Below are 15,721 nucleotides of genomic sequence, written 5' to 3' on the forward strand. Positions count from 1 at the left end.
TAAATAAAAGTAAGGTAAAGTTAAAGTAAAAAGTTAAATAAAAGTAAGGTAAAGTTAAATAAAAGTAAGGTAAAGTTAAAGTAAAAAGTTAAATAAAAGTAAGGTAAAGTTAAAGTAAAAAGTTAAATAAAAGTAAGGTAAAGTTAAAGTGTAAAGGTAAAGTAAAAAGCTAAATAAAAGTAAGGTAAAGTTAAAGTGTAAAGGTAAAGTAAAAAGCTAAATAAAAGTAAGGTAAAGTTAAAGTGTAAAGGTAAAGTAAAAAGTTAAATAAAAGTAAGGTAAAGTTAAAGTAAAAAGTTAAAGTAAAGCAAAGTAAAGTTAAAGGTAAAGTAAAAAGTTAAATAAAAGTAAGGTAAAGTTAAAGTGTAAAGGTAAAGTAAAACGTTAAATAAAAGTAAGGTAAAGTTAAATAAAAGTAAGGTAAAGTTAAAGTAAAAAGTTAAATAAAAGTAAGGTAAAGTTAAATAAAAGTAAGGTAAAGTTAAAGTAAAAAGTTAAATAAAAGTAAGGTAAAGTTAAAGTAAAAAGTTAAATAAAAGTAAGGTAAAGTTAAAGTAAAAAGTTAAATAAAAGTAAGGTAAAGTTAAATAAAAGTAAAGTAAAAAGTTAAAGTGTAAAGTTAAAGTAAAAAGTTAAAGTAAAGCAAAGTAAAGTTAAAGGTAAAGTAAAAAGTTAAATAAAAGTAAGGTAAAGTTAAAGTGTAAAGGTAAAGTAAAAAGTTAAATAAAAGTAAGGTAAAGTTAAAGTGTAAAGGTAAAGTAAAAAGTTAAATAAAAGTAAGGTAAAGTTAAAGTAAAAAGTTAAAGTAAAGCAAAGTAAAGTTAAAGGTAAAGTAAAAAGTTAAATAAAAGTAAGGTAAAGTTAAAGTGTAAAGGTAAAGTAAAACGTTAAATAAAAGTAAGGTAAAGTTAAATAAAAGTAAGGTAAAGTTAAAGTACAAAGTTAAATAAAAGTAAGGTAAAGTTAAATAAAAGTAAGGTAAAGTTAAAGTAAAAAGTTAAATAAAAGTAAGGTAAAGTTAAAGTAAAAAGTTAAAGTAAAGCAAAGTAAAGTTAAAGGTAAAGTAAAAAGTTAAATAAAAGTAAGGTAAAGTTAAAGTGTAAAGGTAAAGTAAAAAGCTAAATAAAAGTAAGGTAAAGTTAAAGTGTAAAGGTAAAGTAAAAAGTTAAATAAAAGTAAGGTAAAGTTAAAGTAAAAAGTTAAAGTAAAGCAAAGTAAAGTTAAAGGTAAAGTAAAAAGTTAAATAAAAGTAAGGTAAAGTTAAAGTGTAAAGGTAAAGTAAAAAGTTAAATAAAAGTAAAGTAAAGTCAAAGTAAAGTAAAGGTAAAGTAAAAAGTTAAATAAAAGTAAAGTAAAAAGTTAAATAAAAGTAAGGTAAAGTTAAAGTAAAAAGTAAAAGTATATATATATTAAGTTAAAGTAAAAAGTTAAGGTAAAGTGTATATATATATAAAGTTAAAGTAAAAAAAGTAAAGTAAAGTACGAGTGCTGCTCCCCGATGTGGCTGTGGTTTGTGCTAATTTACCTCTCTGCTTTCTCTTATTTGGATTGAGATTTTCTGCCTGTTATGCATTGAAGATGAATAATTGGTGCTAGAAGTACGCTGATGGACGAACACGCACACACACACACGTATGTACCCCCCCCCCCCATACACACACAGGCTCTTTGTTCACGGCTGCGGAGAAGTGATTTATTCCCCCTGTTGGTTCTGCTCCACATATTACTGACAGAGCCATGACTGAGGCTTCTGTCCGAGTGTGTAAATGCACAACGCTGAGTTGCAGAGAGACAGCTTTTTGATCGTGTTCGATTCCCTCCTGTTACACGAGTGCAGGTACACAAACACAAAGAGGCCGTAAACTGGCAAGTTTGAATACGCCTCTGTGGTTTTGCATTTTAACGACGCACACAACATGGATGCTCTTGTTTATTTTTTCTGTGGCTTCACTCGTATAAAACGTCGGACTACCACAACAGAACCCGACACTGTCTACGGTTGTTCACACGGAGAGGCATCCACACGCCGCCCGGAGTGTGGTTTCTGATTTTTTTTGCCGGCGTGTTTTTCTTTTACGAGTCTTTTGTGGTTGCAGGAATACGACCCCGAGCAGAGCTGCTGTAATAATGAAGCCATTCAAATAAGCAAAACACTAAAAACTATATATATATATAACATATGTTATGTAACTAACTCTAGTGGTACTTAACCAGTGGGTCGCGGGCCATTTAGGGGTGTCACAAGATCTTGCAAGATTAAAACATAATAAAATTTCTATTTTCCCGAAAAAAATATGGTGGACACTAGCCATGGGACGATAATAAATACATAAAATAATCACAATATAAATGAAAATGAACTGTGTTGTGGTTTGTGTATAATTAAATAAAATTAAAATAAAATAAATAAATAAATAAATAAATATATACCCCGCTTCTCGCCCGAAGACAGCTGGGATAGGCTCCAGCACCCCTGTGACCCTTGTGAGGAAAAAGCGGTAGAAAATGAATGAATGAATGAATATATATATATAATCCTCCTATTAATTATCAGTAATAGACATCGGGAAGGGATAGGATTAAATATAATATATAAATATAATAAACAAAATATAAAAATATAATATATAAAATTTTATATATATTATATATAAATAAATATAATATATAATATTATATAAAAATATATTATATATGAATATTTATATCTGAATATATATATATATAATATATAAAATATTATATATACATTATATATAAAATATATAAAATGTTATTTATACATTATATATAAATAAGTATTATATATATATAATATTATAAAAATATATTATACATAATATTTATATATATGAATATATATATATGAAATTATAATAATATATAAAATTATATATAAATATAAATAATATATAAAATGTTATGTATACATTATATATACATTATATATATAATACTTATATATATTAATATATATATACAAAATTATATATATTATTATATATTATTATATTTATTTATTTGTATATAAATAAATATAATATATATATTCTATATAAAATATATATTATATATAATATTTATATATAGAAATATATGTATATATACAATTTTATATATATATTATTTTTTAAAATTATATTTATATATTATATTTAATCCTACCAATTCCCCATGTCTATCACTGATAATCATTATCCTCCTATTACTGATAATAGGAGGATAATTTTAATAAGTAAAACATTCAGGATGTTTACTTCAAAGCGGCATCAAGTCTTTGTAGGTGAAGTCTTTAATTTCCTTGTTGTCAACATAACCTTCAATATTTGTCCAGTTCTTTGATGTCTTTAATAAAAAGTACCATCATATCTGGTGTATAAGACGCACCCACTACATTTAGAGAGGGGAAAAAAGATATACCGGACTCATTAAATATGATATTTAGTGCACAGAAATACATTACATAAAATAATTGTAAATATTTGAACAATATGTGTATATATATATATATATATGTTGTATATAGTGCATTTAACATAGGTAACAGTAGCCTACCAGAAAACAAATTAACGGCAGTCCTCTTGGGAACTAAAACCACAAGAGTCTTTTTCTTTTGTGTCTGAATCGAACAGCATCATAATTCCTTCATGACGCATGTCATCGGCCTCCCTCTCTCTCTCTTTTGTTGTTCTTCTCATGCGTCCATCTTCTCTCTGTGTATTTAACCGATCTTCCGGCGCATTTTCTTGTTGAGATTAGCTGATTTTTGTCGTTATACTTTTTGTCTGATTTTCTGATCATACGTTTATTGATGCTAGCACAGCACAAAGCAGCCATGTTTCCTTGTCTTGACAGCCAATCGGATCGCCTTTAGCTTGAAAGCGGCATCATAATCATTTCCTTGTGTGTTTCTTATTATGGATGATTGCGACTTTTGGCAGTCAACGTTAGATGCATCGATAGTAACTATTATTATTATTATACAAGAGACCTTTTTATGCTTTTTTTTATGGCTTATTGTATTTTTATTTAGCGGATATGACATGTTATTTACATGTCATGTAAATTATCGCGCTGTACTTCCTAAAAACCACGCTAAAATGGAACCAACTCTACCACCCGCCTTTTAAGTCATCATAGTCTGTCCTGGCGGATGCAGGTATGTATTAACTATAAAATCCATGCACAAATTCCAATCCGTACCCTCTTTTTATATGATATTTTCCATTTTTTGTTTACATTCAACATAACAGACTTGCAATGTCGGTGGGTATATTTATATCAGGGGTCTCAAATATGCGGCCCCGCGGGCCAAATGTGGCCCGCAGGATACTAGTTTGAGGCCCCCCGCCTTGATATGAAAGTTTAATGTTTGATATGGATGCTGTATGGTATCATATACCCAGAAAAAATTATTACGTTTGATTCATGTTCATGTTAAAGGTTAAATAACTGTTAATAGTTATCCTCCCTATCCATGTGGAAGTGGTAAGTTTTTGGCTATTTAAGTTTAAAGAAAATAACTTGAAGGCTACCGTTTAGGTCGCTAGCTCTCTAGTTTGCGAGTTAGCATGTGTCTCAAGACCCTGCAGTTGCGCAATATGTTGTAAATAAAAAAAGTATAAATGTGACTATAGTCGTGTTTTGTCATGTCTACAGGGTTCTCTGTTTGAACTAAAATGGTGGACTCGCTTGTCTTTGGTGAATACAAATTGTACTATGCTTATTCTATTCTTGTGGCGTACCCCAGGGTTCAATTGCAGGACCACTTTATTTGTTTCATACAAGTGTACTTTGTTTGGGGTTCATTATTACATGATTGAAAGATATTTTAAATCATTGTTTATGTTGACATAAACATTTTTAGAAGAGTATTTTTGCTGAAATATTTTTTTGGGGGGGTAAAGAGAAAGAAAAATGCAAAAAAGAGAAAGAAAAATGCATTAAATATTATGAAATATGAGGTGCATAAGTTGTAATTTTGGGTATTTGTTTGAACAAAAATGGTGGACTCACTCGTATTTGGTGAATACAAATTGTACTATGCTTATCCTATTCTTGTGGCGTACCCCAGGGTTCAAATGCATGCCCACTTTATTTGTTTCATACAAGTGTACTTTGTTTGGGGTTCATTATTACATGATTGAAAGATATTTTAAATAATTGTTTATGTTTACATAAATGTCTTGAAGAGTATTTTTGAATTTTAAACTTTGAAATTTTGAACCTTTAAACTCCGAGGTGTAAAGTTAGAAGGCTACACTGCACCATTATTGTATATATTTATTAGCATTGACGGTCTCATTTATTTCCCATATATTTTGTCCTCGTGTCTTGAGTAGTGTTTTCAACGTCATTGTGAAATCCAAGCTGCAGTGAACTCCCCACAGTACTAATTACAACCCTGCCCGAATCCCTCGCAATGTGACCAAAAGTGGTGGCGCCTGGCTGAGTGCTAAGTGGCCACACCACACGCAGTGGCAGTGGGGCGTACGTTGGGGTTGTATTCGTGTAATTAACGATAACGGGCCGTATTTTTTTATGACACCAGTTTCGAATATATTTCTGACATTTTATGCATTTTATACTTTTTTTTTCTTCCTGTAATGTTGACTTTTTTTTTTTAAATAGCAGATATTTCCTTCCTTTTTTCCCAATAAATTATTAAATAAATAAAATAAAATAAAATAAAATTCCCATTTAAAATATAACCTTTTTCCCGTAAATATATTGATTTTCCTCCAAAATATTACACTCTATTGCAATTGCAATTTTTAATAATTGTAAAATCTATTTTTTTTTGTAATATTACACTTTTTCCTCATTGTTTCTGACATTTTATGCATTTTATACTATTTTTCTTCCTGGAATGTTGACTTTTTAAAACATAGCAGATATTTCCTTCCGTTTTTCCCAAAAAACAATTAAATAAATAAATAAAAATAAATATTTTATTCCATTTAAAATATAACCTTTTTCCCGTAAATATGTTGATTTTCCTCCAAAATATGACACTTTATTGCAATTGCAATTTTTAATGATTATAAAATCAATTTTTTCTTGTAACATTACACTTTTTTTACCCATTATTTCTGACATTTTATGCATTTTATACTTTTTTTCTTCCTGTAATGTTGACTTTTTTTTAAAAATAGCAGATATTTCCTTCCTTTTTTCCCAATAAATTATAAAAAATAAATAAATAAAATAAATAATTAAAAATAAATATTTTATTCCATTTAAAATTTAACCCTTTTCCCGTAAATATATTGCTTTTCCTCCAAAATATTACACTTTACTGCAATTTTTAATGTTTATAAAATCAATTTTTTCTTGTAATATTACACTTTTTCCCCATTAAAAATGTGCATTTTTCCTCTATAATGTACATTTTTTAAAACATAGTAGATATTTCCTTTTTTTCCCAATAAATGTATTTTTTTTCCATTTAAAATATAAATTTAAAAAAATATATACTATAATAAATTGTAAAAAATAAATAAATACAAAAAATATTTTTTTCCATTTAAAATATAACCCTTTTCCCGTAAATATATTGCTTTTCCTCCAAAATATTACACTATATTACAATTGCAATTTTTAATTATTGTAAAAAGCTATTTTTTCTTGTAATATTACACTTTTTCCCCATAAAAATTGTGCATTTTTCCTCTATAATGTAATTTTTGAAAAATACTCTGGTGCATATATCACTGGTGGAGTGTTCTTAACTCCTGCTTCCATGCTGCTACAGTGGAGGTCTATGTGGATATAGTAGCTCAACTTCGCATTGCTGTTGTTCCGCTACCAAGGAATGTGCCGAGTTGGCCACTTTGTGTGTTGTGACTTAGCAAGAGATTAGCATGTGTTGCTTTTGGGGTGGTGGTGGTGGTGGTGGGGTGGTGGGGGTATACAATTCAGTACTGTACAATATTAAAGGGTCTATGCATGCAGAGTTTATTTTCTGGTGAAATTAAACTTTGGTGGGCTGACACTGGAGTGCCAAAATTGCATTCTGTGTGAAATGTGTACACAGACTGTTAGCTCAGCCGCCTCGCATCCTTGTGGCAGAAAAGACTGTGAAGTCTGCATATGATAGCACACATGGGGGTCTTGTTGAATAGGAAACTCAAAGTCAAAGAGTCAAAGTCCATAAAAAGTGTCTTTGGGACTTCCTACCTACAGTTATACATGAAGTCAATTGTCTTTTTTTTTTCTTATGCATGTCATGCTATACTTTTGGTAATGGTAATGGTTTAATTTCATTTGAACATGCATCAGATTACAATTGAATGCATCACATAATCAGTTCACAGTTCCACATGTCCAAAAGGAGTAGGAAGAAGCAAAGCTTATTAAATCCTACCCCTCCATCTGGTACTTTTACAATCAGTAACTGTTACATTTGTTCACTTCCTGCTTTCCTAATATAATTTAAGTTTTTTTTATGTATTTATTTTTTATATATTTATTTAATTTTTAATTTTTAAAAAATAGCAGATATTTCCTTCCTTTTTTCCCAATAAATTATAAAAAAATTATTAAATAAATCAATAAAAATAAATAAAATATTAAATATATAACATATATATATTTATATATACAAATATAACATTTAAAATAACCTTTTCCCCGTAAATATATTGATTTTCCTCCAAAATATTACAATTTATTGCAATTGCAATTTTTAATGATTATAAAATCAATTTTTTCTTGTAATATTAACTTTTTTGACCCATTATTTCTGACATTTTATGCATTTTATACTTTTTTTCTTCCTGTAATGTTGACTTTTTAAAAAATAGCAGATATTTCCTTCCTTTTTTCCCAATAAATTATAAAAAAAATTATTAAATAAATCAATAAAAATAAAAAAAAATATTTTTTTACATTTAAAATGACCTTTTCCCTGTAAATATATTGATTTTCCTCCAAAATATTACAATTTATTGCAATTGCAATTTTTAATGATTATAAAATCAATTTTTTCTTGTAATATTACACTTTTTTTGACTCATTATTTCTGACATTTTATGCATTTTATACTTCTTCCTGTAATGTTGACTTTTAAAAAAAATAGCAGATATTTCCTTCCTTTTTTCCCCAATAAATTATAAAAAATAAATGAATGAATAAATATTTTTTCCCCATTTAAAATATAACCTTTTTCCCGTAAATATATTGTTTTTCCTCCAAAATATTACACTTTACTGCAATTTTTAATGATTATAAAATAATGTTTTTCTTGTAATATTACACTTTTTCTCCATTAAAATTGTGCATTTTTCCTATATAATGTAATTAAAAAAAATACTCTTTAAAACTTTACTGAGTGTTCTTAACTCCTGTTTCCGTGCTGCTATAGTGGAGGTCTCAACTTCGCATTGCTGTTGTTCCACTAGAACAAAAGAACAAAAGCATTTTCTGAGGAAATATTTGTAGAAAGTGTGACAAGAAAGAGTATTATTATTATTATTATTATTATTATTATTATTGACTGGAATTGCACTCACTGGACACTTCATTAGACCAATAGAAGTAATGCTTTTGGTGCCACCTAGTGGAGATCGTACTTCAGTGCAGATCATCTTGAATTTTCATTGACAATATTCATCCACAAGAGATGTGTGGTTTGTATGGAAAGCTGAATAACGCAATCACTCAACGCCATCTTGTGTATTTGTCAGCACTTCTTCATAATTAGTAGACGAGTAAAAATAATTACTCAGTGTCGTTTAGTCAATGATGAATAATATGCTGCCTCATTAGCAAGCCGCCCGAGCGTTGATCAAAGACGTGCAAAACAAAAAGATGGCCAGCAGCTGTTTGTATTGTCCTCAACACAACTTTGATGTTGCTACTGGAAATGGACACTTGTTTATTCATATTCAGTAGGACATAGTTTATTTATTTGAAATTAGGTGTGAATGGTGCTGGAGCCTATCCCAGCTGTCGTCTTTATGCGAGAGGCGGGGTACACCTCTATAATGTACATTTTTTTTTTAAAGATTGTAGATATTTCCTTCTTTTTTCCCCCAATTAATGTATTTTTTTCAATTTAAAATATAAATTTTTCTCATAAATATATTACTTTTTTCCAAAATATTACACTTTATTGCAATTGCAATTTTTAATTTTTGTAAAATCAATTTTTTCTTGTAATATTACATTTTTTCCCCATTAAAATTGTGCATTTTTCCTCTATAATGTACTTTTTTTTTTTAAATAGTAGATATTTCCTTCTTTTTCCCCAATAATTTTTTTTCCATTTAAAATAAAACCGTTTTCGCATAAATATTATGCATTTTGTACTTTTTTTCGTCCTGTAATATTGACTTAAAAAAAATAATAGATATTTCCTTCCTTTTTTCGCAATAAATTATTTTTTTTCCATTTAAAATATAAAAATTTTCCCATAAATATATTACTTTTACTCCAAAATATTACACTTTATTGCAATTGCAATTTTTAATTTTTGTAAAATCAATTTTTTCTTGTAATATTACATTTTTTCCCCATTAAAATTGTGCATTTTTTTCTCTATATGTATTTTTTTTAAATAGTAGATATTTCCTTCTTTTTTCCCCAATAAATGTATTTTTTTTCCATTTAAAATATAAATTTTTCCCATAAATATATTACTTTTCCTCCAAAATATTACACTTTATTGCAATTGCCATTTTTAATTATTGTAAAATAAATGTATTTCTTGTAATATTACATTTTTTCCTCATTCAAATTGTGCATTTTTCCTCTATAATGTAATTTTTTTAAAACATAGTAGATATTTCCTTCTTTTTTCCCCAATAAATTTATTTTTTTCCATTTAAAATATACAATTTTTCCCATAAATATATTGCTTTTCCTCCAAAATATTACACTTTATTACAATTGCAATTTTTAATTATTGTAAAATGTATTTTTTTCTTGTAATATTACACTTTTTCCCCACAAAAATTTTAAATTTTTTAAAACATAGTAGATATTTCCTTCTTTTTTCCCCAACAAATTTATTTTTTTCCATTTAAAATATATATTTTTTTCCATAAATATATTAATTTTCCTCCAAAATATTACACTTTATTACAATAGCAATTTTTAATTTTTGTAAAATCTATTTTTTCTTGTAATATTACATTTTTTCCCCATTAAAATTGTGCATTTTTCCTCAATGTACACTTAAAAAAATAGTAGCTATTTCCTTCTTTTTCTGTATTTTTTTCCATTTAAAATTTTACATATTTCCCATAAATATATTGCTTTTTCTCCAAAATATTACACTTTATTACAATTGCTTATCCAATGAAGTCAAAATGGATTGCAGTACATGGCTGCCACCAGCGGAGGTGCTATTGAGTCAGTTCATAAGTCTGTTGATTTAATTTACCGTGTAAACAAACCCAGAACGACATTTTGGCATTGAACCCGTAGTACAGAACATTCACCGCCTAAACAGTAGCGCCGATTCTCACATAATCTGAACGAGTTCAAGTTCTTTATTCACAAATACACTGCGTTCAGTTCAATGTTCTTAGAATATCGAAGATTTTCAATGAATTTGTTATTTTCAACTCGTTCATGCACACACCGGAGGAGGATGAACTGAAGCGTGGTACACCAGCATCTCCTCCTCCTCCTCCTCCTCCTCCTCCATCTTTGTGTTGTTTAGAGTGTTCTGACTGATAGCATCTTGCTAACCTAATATGGGGGTACCCTCTCATAGGCAGAGATATCAGGCTTTTTTTTTGCTTTTGCTTCCCACCTCTTTTTCACTTTCTCTCTCCTTTTGTGAGCTTTGTCGATGTAGAGAGCTCTCACTCCCACTCTCTTTTTCGCTCTCTTTTTCTCTCTCCCATGTCTACTTTGTCACTTTTGTAAGCGTTCTTAATCTACACAAGTAGGAATTGGAGTTTTAGATTTCTCTGTACATTTTATAAAGCGGTAAGTTTGAGTTTTTGTACTTTTCATTCATGTTTTACGTTTTCTTTTCAGCAAAATATATTTTACTATGAGTCGTGCAACGCATACTAAGTACGTACGTACGTTTCTTGGATAAGTAAGAGCGTCCGTGATGCTTGTCTGTGATGTTGTATGACATCATGAGTAAGTGTAAAATCTGGGGGAGTTTGTGGCGGTTGCTCATGGGTAATGGCTTCCAGCTTTGATCCTCAACATGACCTCCTGGAATTGCTTTCTGGACAATTCCTTGGAAAATTATTGTCATATAACAAAAATAAATAAGAAAAATAACAAGTAAAAATGATGACTACATGCTTGTTAAATTGTGAAAAGTGCAGAGAACTGCACTTTCCTTATGAGACATGAACACATCCTCACTCGGGCATGCTGGAGCCTATCCCAGCCGTCTTCCGGGCGAGAGGCGGGGTACACCCTGGACTGGTCGCCAGCCAGCCAGCCAATCACAGGGCACATATAGTCAAACAACCATTCACACTCACATTCATACCTATGGTATCGCCAATTAACTATGGAGTTAACTGGAGTTAATTAACCTATGGAGTCGCTAATTAACCTAGCATGTTTTTGGAATGTGGGAGGAAAATCGGAGTACCCGGGAGCATGCGCGGCTAGAGAACATGCAAACTCCACACAGAGATGGCAGAGGGTGGAATTGAACTCGGGTGTCCTAGCTGCGAGGCCTGCGTGCTAACCACTTTACCACCATGCAGCACCCATATATATGTGTGTGTATATATATATATATACATATATAAACACTATAAGATACTATAATTTCAACAATAATAACAAATATCAGTATTAATTTTGTATTTTTTCTGATTCATTTATTTTCCTGTCAGTGTACTACAATACTACTTTGCATGAAAGTATGAATGACACATCGTGTATTTGATTTCTCATCCTCCGGGAGACGGGAGTAGATGACAAAGATCCATCAAGTGCAATGATTGTTGTCGAAATCCGATTATGATAATTTAATGAGGTTCATATTTCACGCATTGCATACTGACATTATGTTCTATAATAATGTAATAATGTAATAATGTACCCTCACTGACTCTTTGTATATATTAGGGCTCTTAAATGCGGGGAAATACATATGGACCTTTTGGTTTTTTCTTCATTGTTTACCAAAATTGTGGTACAATTTTACAGATTTTCTTACTAAATAAGAAATACACATGCAGTATTTGACAGTATATGTGTCACATATAGTATTTGTTGAGAGGTACTTAGAAGTCCTGATCGCTGCATGTCAAAAACTACTTAAGCCATCAAAAGGTTGGCTTAAATAAATACTTTATAAAGAACTCGCAGGCCGGATTCAAACGTTTGGTGGGCCGGATGTGGCCCCCAGGCTGTAGTTTGCTTAACCCTGCTCTTGAATTGATGCTGTTACCTTCAAGGTAACATCAGGCAATGCCTCTACTGCTTTTTAATGCTTTTTAAATGATTTTTAATGCTTTTTAACATTTTTTAATGCTTTTTAAAGAATTTTCTATGCTCTTTTAATGCCCTTTAATGCTTTTTAAAATGTTTTTAATGCTTTTTTAATGCTTTTAAATTATTTGTAATGTTTTTTAAATGATTTTTAATGCTTTTTAACGTTTTTTAATGCTTTTTAATGATTTTTTAATGCTTTTTTTAATGCCCTTTAATGTTTTTTTAAATGTTTTTAATGCATTTTAATGCTTTTAAATTATTTGTAATGCTTTTTAAATGATTTTTTAAGGCTTTTTAACGTTTTTTAATGCTTTTTAATGCTTTTTTAATGCTTTAATGCCCTTTAATGTTTTTTTAATGTTTTTAATGCATTTTAATGCTTTTAAATTATTTGTAATGCTTTTTAAATGATTTTTAAGGCTTTTAACGTTTTTAATGCTTTTTAATGATTTTTTAAATGCTTTTTTAATGCCCTTTAATGCTTTTTTTAATGTTTTTTAATGCTTTTTAATGCTTTTAAATTATTTGTAATGCTTTTTTAATGCTTTTAAATTATTTGGAATGCTTTTTAAATGATTTTTAATGCTTTTTAATGATTTTTTAATGCTTTTTTTAATGCCTTTTAATGTTTTTTTTATGTTTTTAATGCTTTTTAATGCTTTTAAATTATTTGTAATGCTTTTTAAATGATATTTAAGGCTTTTTAACGTTTTTAATGCTTTTTAATGATTTTTTTATGCTTTTTTAATGCCCTTTAATGCTTTTTTGAAATGTTTTTTAATGCTTTTTAATGCTTTTAAATTATTTGTAATGCTTTTTAAATGCTTTTAATGCTTTTTAATGATTTTTAATGCTTTCCCCCTCCTAAATCTTGCATGTTTTGCCTTTGACTTAACCCATGAGCACTCAAGCTTAATCAAGATGACAAAAGTCCAGACTCCAAAACAGCATATGAGGTCATAGCACGTGAATGTAAAACGTCGACACAAACGATTTCCACTCACTCCTTCCTGTATGTGTGCTTGTATTATTTGGGTGCGTTGGGTTTATGTCTCCTACCGACTTTGCACACAGTCCAAGGTAGGCCTAAACCGTTCCTGAGATACCAAAGCTCCTGAACATACCTGACTTCTCGTGAAGTTGATTTAAAGCCACTTTGGGAAGTCATATAGTTATAGTTATAAAACATCTGTAAAATATCGACCCAAAAAAAAGCATATACAGTCGATGTAAAAAAAAAAAAAAGAAGGGTCCTAAAACAGAACCATTTGGTGCGTGTCAACTGTCACAAGTTAAAGGGACCTAAAAGGGACCCTTGGTGCCATCCAGCCTCTGATATTATCCCAGTTTTCTTATCTGCAATCCATTTAAGGAGCATTTCTATATTAACATCAAAATGTACCATATACAGTATATCCACGTGCGAGGCTTCTACGAGAAGGAAAAGGTTACGGCTGACGTCTCTGCACTGACCTCAGCTCAAAGACCGCTGACCAGAATAACAGCCGGGCTGAGTAAACCTCGACCCTTCCTTTCATGAGGTTTCTAAAAGTAGCTATCAGCAGAAATGATGGATCTGCCATAGCTTCTTTGAACGCTTCTTATGTGGGAGAATACACAAAAGGGGGCGGATCTATAGGAGCGACTTGAATGTATCTCGTACGATGGCTTATGTGTGTTTTATCAGCTGATTAAAAGTATTAGTACTCGGTATTAAGTAGCTTAAAAATTGGTTTGGGTATACTTGATGCGAGGCCATTGAGAACATTGAACACAAGTAGTGATGGTGGCTTCAGAAGGGCAAAATAAATATAGAAGTAATAATTATCATTATTATTCATTCATTTATTTTCTACCGCTTTTTCCTCACGAGGTTTCGCGGGGGGTGCTGGAGCCTATCCCAGCTGTTTTTGGGCGAGAGGCGGGGTACACCCTGGACTGGTCGCCAGCCAATCACATATAGACAAACAACCATTCACACTCACATTCATACATCCTTACTGATTGTAGAAAAAAAGTCTGTCTATCTGTGATTAATTATGAGTTAACTATGTACATTTGTGATTAAATATTTTAGCCGAATGATAATTTCATTGAGTGTGAATGGTTGTTTGTCTATATGTGCCCTGTGATTGGCTGGCCACCAGTCCAGGGTGTACCCCGCCTCTCCCCCCAAGACAGCTGGGATAGGCTCCAGCACCCCCGCGGCCCTTGTGAGGATAAATAGTAGAAAATGAATGAATGAATTAATGAATAACATCAATAAGAATAATACAAGAAATGCTGGAGCCTATCCCAGCTGTTTTTGGGCGAGAGGCGGGGTATACCCTGGACTGGCCGCCAGCCAATCACAGGGCACATATAGACAAACAACCATTCACACTCACAGTCATACATCCTTACTGATTGTAGAAAAAAAGTATTTCTATCTGTGATTAATTGTGAGTTAACTTTATATAAAATGTGATTAATTTGTGATTAAATATTTTAGGCAAATGATAATTTCAGTGAGTGTGAATGGTTGTTTGTCTATATGTTCCCAGTGATTGGCTGGCCACCAGTCCAGGGTGTACCCCGCCTCTCACCCCAAGACAGCTGGGATAGGCTCCAGCACCCCGCGACCCTTGTGAGGATAAATAGTAGAAAATGAATGAATTAATGAATAACATCAATAAGAATAATACAAGAAATGTATTCACACTCACTGAAATTATCATTTAATCTAAAATATTTAATCACAGATTAATCACATTTTGTACATAGTTGACTCATAATTAATCACAGATAAAAAGACTTTTTTTCTACAATCAGTTGAAAACGTACCCTTGTTGTGATTCACCATTGGGGTACCGCGACTGCGTGTGTTGCAGGGTCCTCCGGTAACACAAAGCTGCCCGGCGGATGCCTGTCTGAAAATAATGCGTCGAAAAAAAATACATTGGCGATCCCAAGCGCGTATCGGCCGATACCGATTAAAGTAAAGAACGCAAATATCGTCCGGCCGATATTTGCATTCGGTCGATGTTTAGACGTAACCACCTGCAGTTGTACGACCTTGAACCGAACATGCAGGCCAGTCAAATGACATTCTCAGCCTGTATTTGGCCTGCGGGCCACCAGTTGAGTAACCTTGACATAGTCTCTCCCTGCCGTGTTAAAACACTCCGTCTGAGTGTGTGTGTGCCTTTTAGAAAGTGTATGCGGTCATCTTTGTGCGTGTATGCATTCCAGCTCAAAGTTCAGTGGATTCGCATGGTGCCCCACTGTGACCTCGACTAATCCCGTCCCAGAATGG

General features: G+C 30.9%; 1 protein-coding gene across 1 annotated transcript in view; it reads left to right on the forward strand.

Annotated features, from left to right (window-relative positions):
* The window catches only part of plce1 (phospholipase C, epsilon 1), a 90,085-nt gene that overhangs the window by 16,538 nt on the left and 57,826 nt on the right, over nucleotides 1–15,721 (forward strand). The window lies entirely within an intron of this gene.

This window comes from Doryrhamphus excisus, unplaced genomic scaffold (assembly GCF_037039965.1).
Source record: "Doryrhamphus excisus strain RoL-2023G ecotype Guam unplaced genomic scaffold, RoL_Dexc_Guam_v1.1 HiC_scaffold_24, whole genome shotgun sequence".
Taxonomy (NCBI): domain Eukaryota; kingdom Metazoa; phylum Chordata; class Actinopteri; order Syngnathiformes; family Syngnathidae; genus Doryrhamphus; species Doryrhamphus excisus.